The sequence below is a fragment of the Nipponia nippon genome, unplaced genomic scaffold (genome assembly GCF_047370975.1).
Source record: "Nipponia nippon isolate SJK-2023a ecotype South Korea unplaced genomic scaffold, ASM4737097v1 scaffold_10, whole genome shotgun sequence".
In the NCBI taxonomy this organism is placed as follows: Eukaryota; Metazoa; Chordata; class Aves; order Pelecaniformes; family Threskiornithidae; genus Nipponia; species Nipponia nippon.
This window is the reverse complement of record NW_028262291.1, coordinates 780,504-788,473: the sequence shown is the minus strand read 5'-3', so window position 1 is coordinate 788,473 and position 7,970 is coordinate 780,504.

Here is a 7,970-nt window from a genome sequence, read left to right as displayed (position 1 = left end):
TTTTCTTTAGGAGAGACCGGCCCCACCTCGTAACCACGCGTCCCGCTCTGCGGGCGGGAGCTGGCTGCCTGCGTGGCCCTGCGTGGGGTCAGTGCCGTTTTCCCAACTACCCAGCTTCGGAAGCAAATGCAGAATTTTTGCAGCTGTGGCCATGGTGGTGCAAGTGCAAAGCGCTGCTCGGTGGCTCCCCTTCTCCCTTTTTGTTGGCTTTGCAAATACACAAACCCGCTGTGTGGCAGCAGCGCTTCCCGGGACCTGTTTTTCATTTTGGGGAGGGATCTTTGTTCAAGGGCACAACCCGGACCGAAAGCAATCAGATCTCTGCGTACGGTTTCTGTTGTCTCGGGTCAATTCACCCGGTGCCTCGGTTTCCCCACCGAGACCGAGGGTGCAGCACCAGCCTTACACGGTGGCCTCGTACAGCCCGCGTCGCTCTAGCCAGGGAGCAGGAACCTAACCCGAGGCAGGAGTGCCCGAAGCCTAAGGTAACGCTCGCTTATTTTCCCTGCATAACTTCAGTTAATTAAACCGCGCAGACTTGGACTTGAGCGTAGCGTGGTGCTGCTGGCCTTGGCCAAGAGCGCGTGTTGGTCTTGGCTGCGGCGCTGCTCCTCCTCGGATGCGTGCGTGCGCTATTGAGCCGCAGCGTTCATGCTCCGACCTCGCTGTGGATGGTGAAGGGAAGCAGATTGTCGGCTCCTGCCGTGACTGCAGCAGCCCTGTGTGATCCACTCTTTCCCTTCCAGGTGGTCCAGCCTTTATTTTCAGGAGAAATTTTAATATATAAATCGGTTTCTCTGTGCCATGTCGTTCTTTGCTGTCTCGCTCAAGTGGGCCGCGTCCTCTTCCAGGAAAGGCAGAAAATGCCTGCGTAACCCAGCCACGCTCTGGGGCTTTAAACAAGCTTCGGAGCACTTGGTATTTGTTTGGCCGATCGTTAAATACAAGACACGCAGGCGGTTTTAATAACCGTAACCTTGAGGCTTCAACCGAGTAAAGAAGAAAAGTGAACCGGAGGGAACGCCGCAGCTTAGTTACCTCCGGGACGCTGAGAACGCCGCACCGGCAGCTGCCAGCAACGCCGGAGGCTTCGCCCCAGCCTGAAAGCCAAGGGACGGGGCCTGTCCGCGCGGGCAGCACGCGGCAGCGAGCCGGTGCCCGCTCCGCTGGACGGGGTGAATGGCTCCCGGGGAGGCGCGAGGGGAGAAGCGGGTGTATCGTCACACCTCAGAAAATAAACTGCCAGACTTCAAACTGCGCTTTAAATCATTCGGTTTTGTTATTTATTATGTTCCGCTGCTGCTTAAATTTATCCTGAGGCTTTTTATTTTTCTTTCGTAGAAGCTTGTTTGTAAGATAACTTGAGTGTTCTTGTTTCTTTGTCCACATTTTGTATAAAATAAGATCCTGTAATCACCGATGGTCCATCACGTCTTTTAAAAACATCTAAATCTGCTGGAAAAAGAGACGAGAGTGCAAATCTCCACCCCCGCCCAGGGAAAGGCTTCGCTAGGGTAGAAACGTGGCCGTGCGAGTGGCTGGTGGCCCCCGGCACGTCGGGGCTGCTGAGCTCCAGCCCGTCTCCATCTCGGCAGGCCTTCCCGGCCCTCCTGCGGCTGCGGGCCGCGTCCTGCCTCGTGCCTCGGGCAGTGGTCGGAGTAGTCGGTTAAACCATCTCGGGCAGAAAGCACGATGAAAGTCAACTTTAGGTGTGCTTTGCTCCGTGGCTTGCTGAAGGAACAGGTTTTGATGCTTGAGTGTATGAAATATAGAGGGAAAGGCACAGCAACCCCAGTACAGCCCAGGGCACCGGGGTGGCAGGGGAGAGGGTTCAGAAGAGGGGCACGGGGAGCAGAAGAGGGGCACGGGGAGCAGAAAAAGGGCACAGGGAGCAGAAAAAGGGCACGGGGAGCAGAAGAGGGGCACGGGGAGCAGAAGAGGGGCACAGGGAGCAGAAGAGGGGCACGGGGAGCAGAAAAAGGGCACAGGGAGCAGAAAAAGGGCACGGGGAGCAGAAAAAGGGCACAGGGAGCAGAAAAAGGGCACGGGGAGCAGAAGAGGGGCACGGGGAGCAGAAAAAGGGCACGGGGAGCAGAAGAGGGCCATGGTGAGCAGAAGAGGGGCACGGGGAGCAGAAAAAGGGCACGGGGAGCAGAAGAGGGGCACGGGGAGCAGAAGAGGGCCATGGTGAGCAGAAGAGGGGCACGGGGAGAAGAGGACCTTCCTCATGGGAAGGGGAAGCTCAGAGCTGCCTGTGTGAGGCCACGCTCCCGCGAGAAAGGCCAACCTTGGGGATGCTCAGGGCGAAGCAGGGACTTCCACGTGGATGCGCTAAGCAAAGCGGGAGGAGAGCAGTTCGTATTTACAGCTGCAATAAAAGCCTGAGTACTCAGCCACTGCCAGAATTCACGCGTGTGAATTTGTCAGGCTGGGCAAAAGGATTATGGCTGCGGTAGGTGCTGAAGGACGCTGTAGGTCCAGGGAGGCTGTGCGTCCCGCAAGGCTAACGAGCAAACGAAGCTGCCCCCAGAACAAAGCAGGTTTCACACCCAAACCACCTGCAGCAACAGGGCCAGAGCAAAGACGCCGCGGGGGAGTCTTGCTAAGGAAGGCCGGGACTTAAAATAAGGTGCGGATGCTGCCCTGGACTCCTGTGCGATGCTCATCTACCATGTCCACAACTTCTGCGTTATGTATCTATCTATCTCCCCACTTTGGATGACGTTTTGGCTGCCTCAGGAAGAGCGAAAGGGCCTCCCCTTGCCTTTGGAGGGGAAGAAGCATCCCACGCTGCTTTTTTAATGGATGTGTCAGGCCAAAGTGGCCCGAGTCCAGCGAGAGGGTAACAGACGGCTTTCATTCCTTGCTGCTCCAACTTCGCATGAACCCAAGCTGCCTGGAAATAGCGTGTTGGCTTCTTAACATCCAAGCACTCCTTCTGGTAAACCTCAGCCAGCGGCAGCTCCTGGAGGGACGCGGTGCCTTGGCATCGGCTTCCCTCCCTCCGCCGCCTTTCCCACGCGAGCAGGAGCCCGAGCACAGACGGGCTGCGTTTAACAGGACCTTCGGTTAGGCCAGCTGTCAGGACCTCATCTGGAAGCAGGATTATTAATCTATGGCTTTGCAGGTTGCAAAAGCCCAGTTTTAAAGGGGGCTAAAGCTCAGCCTGGTCCAAACCTCAGTGTACAACAAGCGCGGAGGAGCAGGGCCTTGCTGTAACCGTCCCTCCCCTGCGAACGCCCTCGGTGCCTTGCACGAGCTCAAGAAAATGCTTCGACCTGAGCCGGCGGTGCTCTGGGCTCCTTACCTCGGCTGCATTTTGTGCTGCTGCTGGAGCATAAAATCTGTACAAGCTGGGGCTGGAAGACTTGGGGAATGTTATCCACCCAATTACACAGTTCACTTGGGATCCTGGCTGGGTGACAGAGCTGGATGCAGTGGGAGAGGAGGGGAAAAAAAAAACCAAACCAAAACTCAACACAAGAGACTCCAGGCACGGCAGGAACAGGGCTTGCCCACCCCTTCTGCTGCTGCCGCTGCTCCGGGGCCGTTGGCAAAGCCCGCGGAGGCCGACCACCTCCCCTCGGCTGGGGCAGCAGCCTCGCGTGAGCTTTCGGAGGTCAAACCAAGCATGCGGCTTTCAGGAGCTTCCCTGGGACCCGCCGGTGAGGGAGCGCCGCGAGCCCGCCGCAGGCAGGGCGGCAACCCAGGGCGGCACGCAGCCGCCCACGCTGCAAAATCCGCCGCTGTCTTGCTCAGTTACGGCTCTGGAACTGCGGGAGAGGAGCAGAAATGTGGGGCCGGCAGTGCCCCGTGGCCCCCGTGAGTGGGATTTGGGCGAGGAGAGTCCCCAGCCCTTGGCTTTGTGGCAGTCACGATGCGACTTAGTGCCAAAATGTCCACGATTTTAAGTGATTGGCCCTGCAGCTCCCAAAGAAATCCCATACCACAAGGAAAACCCGCCGGGCTGGAGCTTCGGCTCCTTCCTATAGCCCTCTGATGCTTCAGCTAATGAAGCGCTGGCAGTAACGAGCTCATATGGTCTCAGCCAGCCGCAGGAGGACGGGCGGACACATTTTGCTGGGGTGTTTTGTAGCTCCCCCCTTAGCGGTGTATAGCTATCATCTCCCCTCCTTGGGGGCATTAAATCAACCCCCCCGGGGGCGTAGCAGCCGTGAGCGCAGGGGCCGTGGCCGTGAGCTCCCCTCGAGCCCCCATTAAACATCTCAGAGTGCTGCTGGCCTTGTTTTCCCCTTTACAACCCCCTTTACATCCGCAGAGCCACCAACCTGCATCCCCGTTGGGCACATCTCACCTGATTTTCAGCCGAGTTACCGGGAGGGAAGCGATGGGGAGAGCCGCATCTCTGCCGGCTCCCCAGGAGAGCCCAAATCGGGGCTCCCCCTGTCTTCTCCACGTCACCCTCGCGAGCACGCAAGGGACGCACCGCGCAGGCGAACCCACGTATCGACCGAGTCGGTTACTCAAAGCAAATCGTTCCTGCCGCCGCCAAGGTGGGTTTGAGCATCCCTTTGCTCAAGGCTTTGCTCCCAGCTTCACCGGCTGCTTTCCCAGCTCCCTTGTCTGTAGGTTTAATTATTTCTTAAGTGATTACTGTAATGAAGATTTACAATAAGGAGAACAGCATTTCTACCCTCGTTGGGTGAGTAAATCTAAGTCCAATTCATTGCAGAGATTGATGCTGGGGAAGCACAACGGGGAACTGAGCCTAAGGCTTGCGTTTTGGGGAGTAAATGATGGGGGGGGGGGCAGAAAAAAAGTGCAGAGAGCACTGTTTTACAGCCAGGCTGAGAAACCCCCGTAGCAAGCTGCCTACTCTCAAGCAATACACCATTTATTTCGAAATACATTTGAAAGCCATTAAAGAAAGCATGGTCGTGGAGGAGAGGCGTGTGTTCCCAGCGGCTTCAGCGTTCAGCGGGGAGGACCGCGGAAAGAGAAAGCTCCGGCATCGCCAGGACCCGGGGAGGCAGCAATCAGACCAAGGCCTCGGTCAGGAGGGGAGAGAGGAGACCCTCAGAAACCACCGTTAAAGCCCGTTCTGGTTTCGGTTCCCCCCACCCAGAACAAACTAATCGCAGCCGAAGGGTGCTGGGGAAGGGGCTGGAAGGCGCCGGCGCGGGGCTGGGCCCCCGCAGCCCAGGGATGCTCCGCGAGCCGGGGGCCGAGGCGCGGCGGCTCTGCCTGCCGCTCCAGCTGGATGCGTCCCGTTACTCCCTGCCGGGCTCAGGCACCGGCGCGCTCTTTATAACCAGGCAGGATGAAAAATCCCCTCTGGAGCCGTTTAGAGTCAGACCAGATAACGGGTAAGCCAATCAAGGAGAGGAAATGAGATGTTACAACAGATTTATTTTTCCAAATGTGTTTTTAATTTAAAGAAGAAACCCTCTCCTCCCATCTGACGCTGTGTTTTTTTAGGCATTTAATTCGTGTGTGCTCACTTTTCTGGTCAGGGTTCGTAGGTGGCCACCAGCCCAAGGGGCTCGGTTCGGTTTGGGGTTTCAGTTTGGGTTTTTTTTTTTCTTATTCGATTGATTTCCCAACCGTCTCCTGTATTTGCTTTTCTCTTTATCTTGTCCTTGATCCAAAGCTCACTGCTGGCAGCAGGAGGCTGCAAAGTCTGACCTCAGCTGGCGCCAACTCTGGCTTTTCATACATTTTTCTGTGTTCATGAAACAAATGTTTATGAAAATGATTATGAAAATACCGATGCCTTCCTTGGCAGGCAGGGCACTGCGGGAGGGACGACCGGGAAGGAGAAAGAGGGGCTGGGTTTTGCTGCTGCAAAAGCAACAGCACCAGGTCCCCTTCAGCATCCCCTTATCTTGGGGATAGAAAAGTCCACGACTGAGTTATTAAAGTGTTTTAGTATTACAGGTGTGTCTGACGCCGAGGTCAGCGGCGGGATTCATCTCACCAGCATCGGGCACCCAAGGGGGGTGGTCCAGGGCCAGCAGCAAACTGCACCTGCAGGCGGTGCCAGTAGCCGTGGGATTAATCTCTCATCGGTGATGCCGAAAGGACGAACATCATCTTTCTCCTTAAGGCGAGCCCTCAGTTAGCAAAAGGAGGGGGGAAAAGGCAATATAGTCTGTAAGTGGCCAACGTAGTTGCAGAGCACCTTAAAGAGGAGGTGCCGAGGTGGAAATTGCCCGGGGGAGAGCACAGCACCCCCAAAACGGCGGCGACGCAGCCTGCGGCGATGGCAGCCCTCCCTTCCTTCCCTGGGCAAGAAAGCGTTTCAGAGCCTCGCGCCCAGGAGCAGCGACTGAGCAGCGGCACCCTAATTCAACAGCACCGGCCATGCACAGCAGCAACACCTTTTTTTATGAACCGGACCAGACCCAGCCACCCCAAACAGCAGCAGAGGCATTCGAAGCCCAGCCCTGGAGGCGAAGGGCTGCCCAGGGCCCAGCCCGGCCCCGGAGCCGCCTCGGACGCGTCCCGGCCACGCTGGCCAGCGGACGGGGCGCGGCGAGGCGCAGCCGGGGACGGGAACGTCACCCTTTGCGCCACCGGCCCGGCAAAGGGCCCTCCAGCCCAATAGCTGATTGTTCTAACGCCCCCCGGGCTTCAGCCCCTCAGCATACGCCTAATCCTGCTGGGTTTCCCCTGCAGCTCAGCTGTGCAGCAGCAGGAGCCCAGATTTCGTCTCCTGAAGCCCCCAGCTGCGGGCTCCCTCCCAGGCCTGCCCCCCGCCCCGGCGCCTTTCGCAGTGCCGGCGGCGAGTCCCGCCGGGAAAAGGCCGAGGAGTTACGGCTTTCGCTTACACCTCTGGGTTTCCTAAGGAGAATTCCCCGACTACTCTGGAATAAAAATTTCAAATGCATTTAGAGTGCTATGGGGCTCTTGGTTACTTGGGCTGAGTTTGTCACTTGGATCCCTTTGGAAAAAATTCATCTCTCACGTCTATTGACAATTTTAACCTAAGAAAAATAAACAAACAAATTAAAAAATTCAGTAAAGAAAATAAAATATAAAATAAAACTAAATAAAAACATTTAAAAATCAAGATTATTGGCAGTCATTATTATTATTATTATTATTGTTATTATTATTATTATCATCTGTATTCTCATATTAATAATCAATGAAATGATTATCCTTATTCTCTCGCTTGTCACCCCACGGCCGTTCCAAGTGAAAGACATTTTGATTCCATGTCCACCCTTTTTTCGGTCCCTGTTCCCCTTCTGGGGTTCAGCTTTGCTGGAGCCGGGTTCCCTCCCGTTCTCCCTACAGACTTCCCACGCTCGCTCAGGGTCAGGATTTGCTGAAGGTGAAAAAAAAAACACCCCACCTCTGAGGGTTTTTTTAATTTCATTTCAGAGCAAGAAGCTCTAAGGCGGGGGTCTGTCGGCACCTTGCCCCCCACCACCACTCTGAATTCTGCCGGCCCCCACCCGAGGCGTCCGATGCCGCGAGAGCGGCTCCGCGCCCCCGAACGAGGGACGTCCCCGGCACGGGGCATGGCAGCGCCAGCCCGGCTTCTGCCGCCCCGCACCGGAGCTCCCCCAGCACCCGCAGGCTTTTTTCATTTCTAGTTATAAGTTTATATATTTGTGTATTTCTATGTTTATATTTATGCATTTGTATATTTCTATTTATGTATATATTTCTGTATTTATGTATATATTTCTGTATTTATGTGTTATATATATATATATTTCTCTTTTTATACATAAATAGCTGTGTGGGTGAGCAGCGACGCGGTGCCCGGAGCGGCCGAGGCAGCCCCGAAGCCCCCGGCGCTGCCCGGCAGGGAACCGGGGCCGCGGTCCTCAAACCCATCTGTGCGCTGGGCCAGAGACGGAAAATAGATATATAGAGGTGCATGGAGTCCTACCAGCACCGTTTCCAGACTAACTGCTGCTCATCTGCACGATGATTTATCTATCATCTGTAAAGCCAGTAGAAACACACAGATAAGTACGTAAGCGAGGGGGGCA